This window comes from Sciurus vulgaris (genome assembly GCF_902686455.1).
Source record: "Sciurus vulgaris genome assembly, chromosome: 18".
NCBI lineage: Eukaryota > Metazoa > Chordata > Mammalia > Rodentia > Sciuridae > Sciurus > Sciurus vulgaris.
Genome location: NC_136479.1, coordinates 12,005,776 through 12,018,780, shown reverse-complemented (window position 1 = coordinate 12,018,780; position 13,005 = coordinate 12,005,776). Strand labels below are relative to the sequence as shown.

Below are 13,005 nucleotides of genomic sequence, written 5' to 3'. Positions count from 1 at the left end.
GATGCAGACAGGCTAGACCCACGGGAAGTGCCAGACCCGGCAAGAAGGAGGGAAATGGCAGGCGACTTCTTGATCTATGGGTTCTTGGCGGGGAGGATCAGCGGGAGACTTGCAGCGCAGTGACCCCCCACATTCTCCTAGGACGGTGACCCGCACCCTGCAAATTACACAGTGGCCCCGCCCCACCCCGACTCCCACATCCTATTTTGCTGACGCCAAGGCTGGGAGCAGCGAAACCACTTGCCCAAGGTCACCTCGCTAGCCAGGGCACACCTGAGGGCTGGTGTCACACAGCGGGGGTGTCTGAATTTTGCTCGTGGCAGGGTGGGGCGAGGTGGGCTGGCCAGCTGGGAAAAGTAAAACTTCCCAGCAGCCGGGGTGGGAAGGAGGGACGCCTGCCTTGCGCTTTGCAAAGTTCGAAAACCAAAAAATCCCCTCTCCCTCGCCTTCACGCAGCGCGGCCGGCCCCTTCCCAGCACGCGGCAGGCGAATAAAATGCGAACCAGGGAGCCAGGCGTCCAGACAGACCCGCCACGGTGCCCTGCACGGGCAGGAAGAGGTTAAAGCCCAGGAGGCTGGAATTAGGGAAGACACTCAGTATCCCATATAGACGCCGCCCGCTCCACGCCTTTCTCTAGGGACCCAAGTGAGGGCCAAGATGCCCGGCCCGTGACAGGCGCTCCCCCAGGGCCTCGCGCCCGCTCGGGGTGCGCTCCCCTGCGCGACCGCCCGGGCCAGGTGCGCCCGGGGCCCGGAGTGACCGCGGCTCTTCTCGGGCCCTGCAGGGGGCGCCGCGGAGGCCGCACGTGGAACCCTTCCCGCTCCGCCCCCGCGGCCACCTCCCCTTTCTCACCGCCCCAGCTCAGGGTCTATAAAGTCGGGCGTCCGAGACGCACAGGGAGATTTGGACGCCCCGGCCTGGGAGGTGTGCCAGATCTGAGCTCTCCATCCAGTCTCTCCGCCGGCCCCCCAGTAGGAGATCTGTAAGTAGGGGTGTCTTGCTGGGGCGGAGTGGGTGGTGGGTTTGAGGGTCCTATGGTAAGGCATTCTGCAGGCGCTGGGGAACGCCGTGGGGTCTCTGATCCTCTTGTAAGGGTTTCAGCAGGGTACCCTGCCACCCCGGGTCCTGGGTTTGTCCCAGATCAACGTTTCCCAAGGTTGACAGTGAGGAGTGCCACCTTGGTAGTGCCTGGATCCAACTCTAGCGCTGCTAGAATCTCCGGGAAAACAGTACTCTCCCCACCCCCCCACCCACGTCAAAAAAAAAAAAAAAAGATTGAACTAGTAATCAGGGCTGGGGGTGCAGCTCGGCGTAGACTCTTGCCCAGGTTGTGTGAGGCCCTGGGACCCTGGATTGTTCCATGCCCGGTGTCACTAAATGGAAAAATCAGGACTCCCAGATACTACCTGTTATGGGCTGTCCAGCTGCAAAACATCAGGCTGTTCACTCTAATTCTAGGCACAAAAAAGTGCAGCTGAGCTTCCCCCACAATCACACTTGGCTGCCACACGGTCAGGGAAAGCCCAGCTGCAGGGGGGTTTCACGGCTGAGTCTGCTGAGGAGGTGTTAATCAGTTAAAGGCCTGGAGAGGGGGTGCCTCTCATCAGTGAGGGGCTGTGCCTGCTGATAACTCCAGGAAGATAAAGCTGGCTTAGCAAGATGAGGTTTGTTGATGACAGCCCAATTTTCTTCAGACCCAGTCTCTCCAGACTGAAAAAAACAGAAAGCAAGCCTCATCCCGGTTGACCCCAAGGCCCCAGATACCCGGGCGGATGCCCGAGTTCCCATTCGCTCCCTTGACCAACAGGTGTGTGGGGCAGGACCGTGCTGGGCGTCCTGCAGACCCAGAAGTGTAAAAGTCGCTCTGGTGTCTGACAAGGTGGGCCTGGCAGGAGCGGGTGGCTGCCTGCACGCGGAGCTGGTGGGGATTTCGCCACTTTTGGAAAGGCACCATTCAAAGCCATGCTTGTCGAGAAGCAAAAGAAAACATTGAGAAACCCGAAGCGGGGCGCGGTTAGTTACAGTGGTTAGAACTGATAGATGACAGCGTGCGCTGGCAGGTTCAGCAACAGGAAGTCGGACTGCGAACAGATGGCTTCACTAGTTCTCCCTGGTGACCATTGGTCGGGTCTACTTAAAGATAAGATTCTAGCATTGACTTAAAGAAAAGGAACTTGAAGATGCTGAACTGCAAGTTGTCTGTGGCAGGGTGTATGTAGAATGTTGAGTGTTATTTCAAGGAAAATGTTCTTGTGGTCTTCTGTGACCAAGGTAGCTACCGTTGATGGCACACACAGGTGGGAGACCCTGCAGCAGAATTGACACTAAGTGATATTATTTAATCATTGCAACAAGCTCACCAGAGAGTTGTCATGATGCTTGTTTAATATAGAAGGCAGCCGAGACTCAGAGAGGTTAAGTAACTTGCCCAATGTCACACAGTCAGTGATGGAACCTATTCTCCAGTCCATGTGATGCCAAGTTTATATCCTTAACCCTACGAGCTTTTTTTTTTTTTTTTTTTTTTTTTTTTTTTTTTTTTTTGACTAAGGACAAAAACTTCTTGTTGGAGTCAGGTTTCCGGTAGGACCAAATGCTTCCAGCAAAGTAAATATTTATCATCATCTCTTTGAAGAAAACTCAAACTGACCTTTTACAAATTTAAAATGAAATGCACTGTTTGTTCCCCAGTGGTGATCTAGTTAGAGTTGGTGACCTGAGGTGGGCTGCCATCCCTAGAGCCCAAAATGGGAGCTTGCTGGGTCTCCTTTGAGAGGCCTCTGGGGGTTGCCTCATAAACACTGTGGGTTTTTTTTTTTTTATTATTATTATCATGTCCGAAATAGACGTGCTATTCCGTACAAGGTATTTGTTATGGATTTATCATTACTTTTCTGTGGGAGGGCTGGGATGGAGGCAAACATGCCCATTTATGGTAGCGTTTTCCATGAGGCCATCTCTGGCCCCCTTGCCAATTACCCTGCCCTGCAGCCTTGCCGCTCAAGGCCCTGGGGATTTCTCTGCCTTGTCCTTCCCGGCGAGAACCAGTGGAGAAGCCCAGAAGAGAAGAAACGTGGGAGGAAAGGGGGATCCTTTTTCCCACTCTTTTTTATTTAGAAGTTTTTATTTTTGGTGGAAAAGTCGTCTCCTATATTTTCAATGTATCAAATCCAAACAGGTGACATTTGTGCTTCAGGAGGGACTGTTCCAGAATTCGACCCAGTAGATTTTTCTGAAAAACCCAGTTCAATTTTAATTCCATTAGAGTCCTAGAAGTTCATGAACAAATTTAAAAGCCATCCACATTGGGTGCCCCCGGCCTCAGTTTTCCCATCTGTCAAATGGGACTAATGAGAACAGCCAATGTTAGTTTTGCGCTGGTGATGGACAGAATGTGGAAGCCTTGCTGGGCACTGTATTAAGACCTTGCAACAACCCTTCGGAGTAGGTACGAGTTATCATGGGCCCTATTTTACAGGTGTGGATTATCAGTTACTTGTTCCATAGTCCAACTAGCCAATAAGACAGGATCCCACAATCCAAGATCTTTCTAATTCCAGAGCCTGAGGGATTACCCTTTGGGGAGAGTTAGATAATACGTATGAAGGGTTAGCACAGTGTTTGGCATCTGCGGAACCTCAGTAGGTAGTCATTTATGATGAATATGACCAGAGATGTTGAGGAGGTTGCTCCATGTGGCCCAGCTCATCTTGGCAGAACCAGAAAGAGCCCAGTACGGTTTTTCTATAATGGAGGAACTTTGCCTTATTTTTTGTGCAATCCCTCTTTGCAAATTCAGCCCCCATTTGGGGCTCAAAGTAGTGAACAGAAACTTATCAGAAACACATTTCCTTACCTGTGTCAGAATATCACAAACTCCAGTTATGTTGGCACATTCCTGCTTTGCTCAGGGTCTCTGTGGACTCTTCCGGGCTCACCCGTGCCCAGGAGAAGTCCATCTGGCTCTCTGGTCCTCCAACCTTCACCCCTGACTTTTGGTCACGTTAACCATGGCCACAAACTGAGTTTGGAGAAGGCCAGGTAAGAAGTTGAAGGGAACTCTCGTGTGGGATTAGAGGAGGAAGCTGCCCACCTTTCCAGAAGGGGGAGGTCAGACACTGCTGACTTCCTGGGTTTCAGGGACCCATCCTCATCAAAGTCACGAAGAAAAGGTCACCAGACCTGCCTGCTCTCTGCAGAGTGGAGTTTCCACATTGCTATACCGTTGGGTCCACATGTATGAATTCAATCAACCATGAGTTGAAAATATTTTTTTAAAACTGCATCTCTCCTGAACAAGTACAGATTTTTTTCTTATCATTCCTGAAATCATACAGTAGAGCAACTATTTCTAGAACATTCGCACTGTGGTTAGTCTTCTAAGTACTCCAGAGATACCTAACGTGTGCGGGATGATGTGCACAGCTTCTGTGCCATCATTGTGGACCTGAGCGTCATTGGATTTGGTGTCCCTGGATACTGGGGAATGTCTGTCCCTCATCTTCCCTTGGGAGAGGGAGGGGGCCCGTGTTTGGAACCGCCATTCCCTGATCTCCAAATAGATTATATTTGTCCCCTTCTCTTCCGTCTCTGCATGTAGTCATGGTAAATGGAGTCTTGTGAATCTTTCCAAAAGGTTTTCTAAATCAAACTTTCCTTTTTTTGTAAATATTGGCATTCTGTCAACTAGCTTTATTTTTTCACCTAATGCCATGTTTTCAACATTTTTCTATATCTGCATGCTCTGGCACTGATCTGCTTACATCTTACAATATCTTACTTAATCCCTTATTAAAATATGCCAGATTCACGCCCCATTTCTTATAAAGAGTGCTTCAGGGAACGTCCTCATACAGGTCGACTGTCTCTTGTCTGCAGTGCTTGGGACCGAAAGTGTTTCAGATATGTTTTCGGGTTTTTGAATGGTTGTGGATACATACTGAGCCATCTTGGCGATAGGACCCAAATCTAAACACGAAAGTCGTTTCTTCATACGTTCCTTAGGCAGTAGCCCGACAGGTGGTTTCATATGGTCTTGCTGCGTTTGAACTGCGACCTGTCACAGAAGGTCAAGTGTGGCATTTTCTACTTGGGGGTCAGGCCAGCCCTCAGTGTTAGATATTGGAGCTTTTCAGATGGAATATTATGACTGTTACTAACAGATCTGTCACCCAGAAGGCCTCCTGAGGTCATCTTGGCCTGGAGCTCTGTGCCTTTAGAGTGCTCAGTTCCTCCCCTCGTGTGACTCCCTAACCTGGCCCAGCCTTGAACTAGGGTCTGCCCCTCGGAGCTCCTCAGCAGTGCCTCCGGCCACCGCGGGCTCAGTGTCATTGTCTGCGTCTAAATTCTGAAGAACTACTGACTCTCTGACTGGCCACTGCATTGCTCTCCACTGCTCAGTCACTGGTCCAGAACCTTGAGGCTGCGCCTTGGTGGCAAACTCCCAAGGGACGCTGGTGATGTGCAGGTCCTGTGGTCTCTGGGACGTGTTATGTATTTCTCATTAGTGCTGAAGGAGAGGGGATAAGATCTTTGACCCCTGAGTTCCTCTGTGCAAAGTAAAACAGATGCTAAAAGAAAAAGTAGTTGAACATTCTCGATTGATTCAGCTTCAACACTGACCCTGAATCACAGGAACCAGAAAATAGCAAGCTAGGCCAGTCCATCCTTTTCTTTTAAATGGGTGGAGGGGGGGATACAAGGCCCAGAGAAGGAAATCAACTTGCCGACCTGCCACACTTGGCCTTCGGGCAGGGCAGGCTGGGCGATGGCTGTCCCCGCCCCGCTGTGACCATCTCCCTGGCCAGTCTGTTTCACCCTAAAGCTGTGGCTCTTGACTGGCGTGGTTCAGCCCCAGGGGCCTTGGCCATGCTGGGCACATCACTTATTGTCTTGGCTAGGGTGACGGTGGCTACTGGCATCAAGTAGGTGGGGCCTGGGGGTGCTGCCAACCTCCTGCCATGCCCAGGAGAGACCCCACAAAAAGCTCTGTCCAGCACCAGATATCACCACACAAAGGCTCTAAAGCAAGGGCCACACAGGGCAGCGACCCGGGCCTCGTTCATTGGCACCCAGGATCCACGCCGGCCCTGTGCTCTGACCTGGGCAGCTGAGCCCGCTACACCCCTTCCTCCTGCGACTCGCTGAATGCCTGGCCTGATGCTCTTTGCCTTATTGTCACTACCCACCCTGCGACCAAACTCAAGCTCTGTGTGCAGGCGGGGGCAAGTCCTTGTGCAATAAAGCAGAATTAACTAGCCGCATGCCATGGTGCATACCTGTGGTCTCAGCAGCTCGGGAGGCTGAGGCAGGAGGATCGCAAGTTCAAAGTCAGCCTCGGCAACTTGGCAAGAACCTGTCTCAAGATTAGAAGAAGAGGAAAAAAATCCGCTGGGGATGTGGCTCAGTGGTGAAGCTCCTCTGGGTTCAACCCCCAGGACCCAGTGAACAAAAATTAAAACAGCAACCAGAAAAACCTAAGTTACCTAGAGCCTTCAAGTTGCCAAGACAGACACAGGATGTGTCCCGGGCATGCCTATCATCCGTCCTCGAGGGGACAAGCCATCCCAGATCTTTGAAAACCCCCCGTGAGCTTCCATGGTCACCAGCCATGCAAGGGTGGCACCTTGCCTACCCTCTGTTTACTCCTGTGCTGCTGTCTTTGGTACTGGAGAGCTAACCCAGGGGCGCTTTCCCACTGAGCCACGTCCCCAGCCCTTTTATTATTATTTTACTTTGAGACAAGTTGATTAGGGCCTCGCTAAGTTGCTGAGGCTGTCCCCAAGTTTGCAATCCTCCTGCCTCAGCCTCCTGAGCCCCTGGATTATAGGTGTGCACCACTGTGCTCGATTCTCGCTTATTCATTTGTAATGGAGGAGAGAAGATGTCCCTTCCAGGGCTTTTGAGGGGATTAAATGAGATAGTAGCAGGCACTTGCTACAATTTAGCAGCTATTATAATTACTGTTGGTTTCCTAGATTTGCTGGGCTCACTGACTTTTCTCAAGGGCAAATATGTGGCCAAGTGTCATTATGGGAGCCCAAGGTTCAGAAGGGGTAGGTAGTGTTTGGATTTCAAGATCTGCCAGGAACCTGGATGTCCTGATGTGTGTTGTGCATCTCATGAAGGGCAGGGAACATGTGGCACCTTCCGAGCGGATTTGACATCAGTATTGTGTCCGAAGAGCTTTGCAATATCCAATCCCGCTCTACCCAAGTGTTTCAGGGGATGAGGGTTCCAAAGAGCCCAGTCTGGGAAACACCATTGCATCATGAATCCAAGCATCCCTCATCCCTCATCCCTCATCCGCTTCCCTTGACCAAAGTGGCTTCACACTTGGTGGCTGTCAGAGGAGCAAAGCTGAGCAGAGCCTGCCAGTGCCGCTCACCCCTCTTTATGGACAGAGACGGAATCTCTGCACTTGATCTCAGTGGCGTGTGTGCACCCTGGATGAGATGAGGTTCCTAGGGGTGCTGATCCTGCATACTTTGATTTTTCTGTTGAGATTTTGGCTCTTAAGGCAGCTCCTCCATGTGGTGATTATAGAGTCCCTCACTTGTCACGCTGCTCCAAACAAACCGGCAGTCTCGGCCCTGGTGCTGCCATTGGCCACTGTCTAGAACACTCCTTGTTGGTTGCATGGCAATGTAAAAATGCCACAATGGAGCTGTGCACCTCCACGGGTACCAGGGGACTTTTTATGTTGGGAGTATTTTGCTGCAATTAAGATAAAAAGAAACAAGAAAGGAAGTGTTTTACATCCAGAAAAGCACACACACCCTGCAGCTTGACAAATTTTTCCAAAGTGATCGTGCTCATGATGGGCACTCAGGTCAAGACCTAGAACACCAGCCCTCAAAGTTCCCCTCTGCCCACCTTCCGGGCCCTTCTTCCCCAGGGTAATTCCTTCTCTGGCCTCTGTCACCATAGATTCCTTTTCCCTGGTTCAAGAGCTCATTTAAACCATATTATTTTTGTATCTGCATCCTGTTGCCCAGGACAGTTTCTGTAAGAGTTACACTTTCTCCCAGTCTGGAACTGTAGTTCATTTAATCTGATCCGAGTCCATATTGAATGTTTATTATGTGCCAGGCCCCTTAAAGAATTGGTTCATTTGTTTAAAATGTCCTACTGAGCTTCTGACAAGCCCACCAAGCTTCTGTGGAAGGGGGACAAGCACAGGCTCCAGAGAACACCCGGTTCAGATTCCAGCTCTGTAGCTTCTTAGCTGTGTGACCTCAGGTAGATTCCTTCACCTCTCTGAGCCTCAGTGTCCATATATCTAAGCTGCAGCTGGCTGTGGCGATGTTACTTAATAATATGCATATGAAGGAGTTAGCTCAGGGGTCCTCGGGTGGCAGCTGTTGCTGGGTGTTCAGAAACAGCCCTGGATGTGCAGCAGAGCTCCAGTGAGAGGACACCATATCCTTGTTGCTTCAAGTGGAAGACAGGTTCACAGATTGTATATAGTTTTATTTTTCCTTTTAAGAAAAATCTCAAGCATGTGCAAAACAGAGAGACCAGGATTACACACTACTGGGCACCCATCACTCATCCTCAGCCACACACGTTTGGTTCCACCTGGCCAGTTCCTGACCCCGTTCATTTCTGCTCACTTGGATGGTTTTGCAATAAACCCCAGGCATACCGTTCCATCCCCAATCCTCTCCGTCCCTAAATAGTCAGGATTCTCTAAATACACAAAATCATATCACTTTGACACCAAGGAGTCTAAGAAATTCTCTAAAACGAGGTTATACATTTTTTTCTTTTTTCTGAAGGAGAGTGCTTTCAAATGTTTTGTTTTCTCCCTAACAACTACATTCAATCTTGCAAAATTCTCCATTCAAAGCATTGCTTTTAAAAAACATAAAGCATACCTTTGTGATTTGCTGTGTGTGCTGGGTGTGGGGGCTCTTCCCCAGACTTCTCATACCAGGTATCTTTTTTCCTTTCTCTTTTTTTGGTACCAGGGTTTGAACTCGGGGGCACTTGGTCATTGAGCCACATCCCCAGCCCTATCTTATAATTTATTTAGAGACAGGGTCTCACTGAGTTGCTTAGTGTTCGGCTTTTGCTGAGACTGGTTTTGAACTTGAAATCCTCCTGCCTCAGCCTCCCGAGCCGCTGGGATTACAGGGTGTGCTACTGTGCCCAGTGACCAGGTATCTTTTATTGTGCCTGTTTTTCATTACAAAACTTTTGAAATACATGCAGAAGCAGAAAGACCCGTCACTGGACTTGGGTAAAATCTTCCTTGGTTTCTACGCCTCCCATTTCTTCTGTCCGTCAACAAAGTAGCACAGTCTACTACAGCATCTTATGAAAAATAGGAAATCACTTGGTTACACAGTTGCAGACAAGCAGGTTCCACTTGCAGGGGCTCTGGCTCATTCACAGTGCAAATGCGCTCGCATGCATGTGTGTGTGTGTGTGTGTTTTGTTTTTTTTTTTTTTTTGTTTTTTTTTTTAAAGGAACAAAGTGCTTTACAGCAAAGGGAACTGGAAAGCTGTAGACACGGTGCACTGGGTATACCTGTCTCAGGAGCGTGTTGGGTATACCTGTCTCAGGTAACCCAGACAGCCCTGGGAGGTGCCCGTTACATGTCCAATACTGACGCAGAAGTTTGCATAAATTCATCAGATTGGAACGTGGGTCTGCTTCCCCCATCCGGGCGTCCTTCCCTGACTGCCGATCAACGAGCAAGCCACCCTTGATCGACTCCAACCCACATGCGCTGGGTTGATTCAGATCGGTCCATTTGAAACATCTCCGCTGTTTCCTTTCTCTTCTTTCCAAGTTGACTCTCTGGGCTCCATTTTAGTTTGCACTTCCTTTGGTACTGAAGTCACTTGCCCTGTGGTTCCTCCCCTTTGGGCTTTGCAGCATGCCCTCGATGTGGTTTAAAGTGTCCCCCACGGGTGCCTCGTCTTTCCTGTGAAAAGGCGTCAGATCCAGCTCCATCAGCCCGAGTCCCCGCTTCCCTTTCTTGGAAGATGGCTTGGTGGGGATAGCAGTGTTCCCTGATGACCCACCTGCAGGCTTAGAATGTCTTTTCTGCCCTTTGCGATGTTGATTAATTAGTAGAGTTAGATGGCGCTAGCCTGATCATTCACGATCAAGTCCTCTGTCAACTTTTTATCTAATACAGCTGGGCTTGAAATGCTGACTCTGGTCCAGCCACCCCCTGGGATTTGTTAGACACACAAATTTTTGGGGCTGGGAACAGAGCTCAGCGGGCGATTGTGGGTACAAGGCCCTGGGTTGATCCCCAGCACTGACTACACAAACCCCAACAACAACAGGAAAGCTTGTCAACCAAAACCCCCAAAATACCAATGATTGGGTCCCACCCCAAACCTGCACACAAGGCTGTGTGAGGACCCTTGGTCTAGTGGTCTCCACAGCTGCTGAGAGTCATTGCCAAGATCTAGTATTTTATTAAGGGTTACAAAATGGTTACATTCGAGTCAATTTCTGCAGTAACTCACTGGACTTCTTCCCCCTAGGTGGGCAGATGATTCAGATCAGCTGGTACCACAGGGAGGAGGATGCTCTTGGGCTCATTCCATCCTAACAGAAGTATTTATTAACAATTTTCAAATGCAGGAAAGTGTGATTGTTAAACCTAAAACAGCATGCATTCACATTTTGAATAGCTACAGTGATTATTCAGATTTATAGAATGAGTCACTTATTTCTCCTTAAAAAAAAAAAAAATTAGCTGCTTAATCTGGTCCCCTGGGAGAAGTAACCTTTCTTCTGAATTTTATCGCTGTTATTTTCACCCTGGAAAGAGGAAAGTAGATATTAGAACAAGGGTCTCTTGCATTTTTTTTTCCTTATGAAATGTGCACCCCCCAAATTGTCTCCTGTTAGAGGAGCGGGTGGCCGGGCTCTGGGCCGTCATGGATCTGAGGCTGACCCTTCTCTCTGGGATTGAGACCCACCCACGCGTGGGCATGCTCTTGGTGAATTCAAAGGAGGTGTGAATTATTTCTGGTTGAAGTAGGGGTGTCAACCACACAGTAGGTCCTGGTAGCTGTACATCCTGTCTCAGTCGGTGGCCTATTTCTTTGGAGCATGGCAGCACTGAGTGGGGCAGAAGTAGGGCTGGTTGGGGCATGCGCAGTTCCCCAGGTACACTCAGAGGGTCTGCAGTCCAAAGGGACTGGCTGGCCCGGCAGCTCTCCTCATGGACACATTCAGACAACAGGATCAAGAAGCAATCACAAATGGGGTCTCCATGTTGAGAGACCAGTTAATGAATTGAAATTTTTTTTTTTAAACTGGGAATTGAACCCAGGGGTGCTTAATCACTGAGCCACATCCCAGCCCTTTTTATATTTTATTTAGAGACAGAGTCTCGCTGAGTTGTTGAGGCTGGCCTTGAACTCTTGATCCTCCTGCCTCAGCCTCCCAAGATGCTGGCATGACAGGCATGTGCCACCGTGCCCGACTGAAATCTTACCTAAAGAAAGAGTTCTCCTTTTCAGCGACTGGGTTACCCGAGGAACGATTTTTACAGGAAAGGCAGACTCAATCATTTGGTTTCCTCTACTTCTTTACCATTTTTCAAAATCATGTGTTGGTCCTTGCTCGTCTTGCAAGAATGATCTATGAATTTCTTCGATCATTATGGACACATGATTTAAAGATATTTGCCTTTCAGCTATTATAGTTATTTTTTAAATTGATGTTTAAATGGTCCTATGCCAGACCAGATAGAACCATAGTTCTAGACTTTTAAAAATATAGATGCATCATATAAAATTACAAAAAATATTTTATTATAAATATTTTAATTAACTTTATTGAAGTGTAACATACATACAGTAAAATTTGCCAATTTCTCAATTCATTGATTTTTTTTAAAATTTATTTTTATTGTAAACAAATGGGATACATGTTGTTTCTGTACATGGAGTAACAGCATACCATTTGCATATTCATACATTTACATAGAAAAATGATGTTTGATTCATTCTGTTATTTTTTTCCTTCCCCCCACACCTCCCACCTCTCTTTCCCCTCTATACAGTCCCTCTTTCCTCCATTCTTGCCCCTCTCCCACCCCCCATTTGTGTCATTATCCGCTTATCAGTGAGATCATTTGTCTTTTGGATTTTTGAGATTGGCTTATCTCACTTAACATGATATCAATTCATTGATTTTTAACTATACTCAAAAAATTTTGCCAAATGTTTGCAACCACATGATCACCACCATTGTTATGATACAGGACGTTTATATCATGCTGTGATTATCATGAACCCCATGCAACTACTAATCTGTGACCCTGGCAATTACTGATCTGCTGTCACCATGACTATTTTTTCTTGACTTCTCCATCAACAGAAAAACACAGCATGCGGGTTTTGAGGTCTGGCTCCTTTCACTTAACACAGTGCTTGGAGATGTAGCTATTTTATTGAGTCATTTTTTTCCCTTTTTGCTGCTGAGTAGTATTCCATTCAGACATATTTTTTAACTTTAAAATATCTGAGTATCTTTGCATGGATGCAGCATGGTCAGAGGCCACCTGTCGTATGATTCCATTTATCCAAAACGTACAGAAAACATGAATTTACAGACGCAGCACATTGGGGGTTGCCAGGCCTGGGGACAGGGACAGGGAATGACCACAGAAAGGCATACGGGTGCCCCTTTTGGAGTAATAGAAATGTTCCAAAACTTGTGACGAACTCACACCTCTGTAAGTGCACTGAAGCACCGTGGAATTGTGCATTTACAGTGAGAGAATTTTATGTCCTGTAAATGAGCCTTCAAAAAATATGTTGAAAGAGAAGAATCTTTGGCATAAATAAAAGAGCTCATCTTAAATATTTAGCAGAATCATAGCATTTTATCAGTGATTGTCCCATGTGCACTGAGGAACTTGCTGCCCGTTTCCAGGGGTCCTGCAACGCCCTCTCTGGACATCCCCTAGTGTCCCTGTGTGCAGGCAGGCTGCTGGTCCTGAGAGACAGAGTCAAACCCGGGG

General features: G+C 48.3%; 1 protein-coding gene across 1 annotated transcript in view; it reads left to right on the top strand.

Moving 5' to 3' along the window:
- The first annotated feature begins 683 nt into the window (after positions 1-683).
- MYH11 (myosin heavy chain 11) overlaps positions 684-13,005 on the top strand; it is a 91,827-nt gene continuing 79,505 nt past the window's right edge. The window contains exon 1 of the mRNA XM_079120602.1: positions 684-983. The gene's annotated coding sequence lies outside the window, so the exon portion shown is untranslated. The remainder of the gene's footprint in view (positions 984-13,005) is intronic.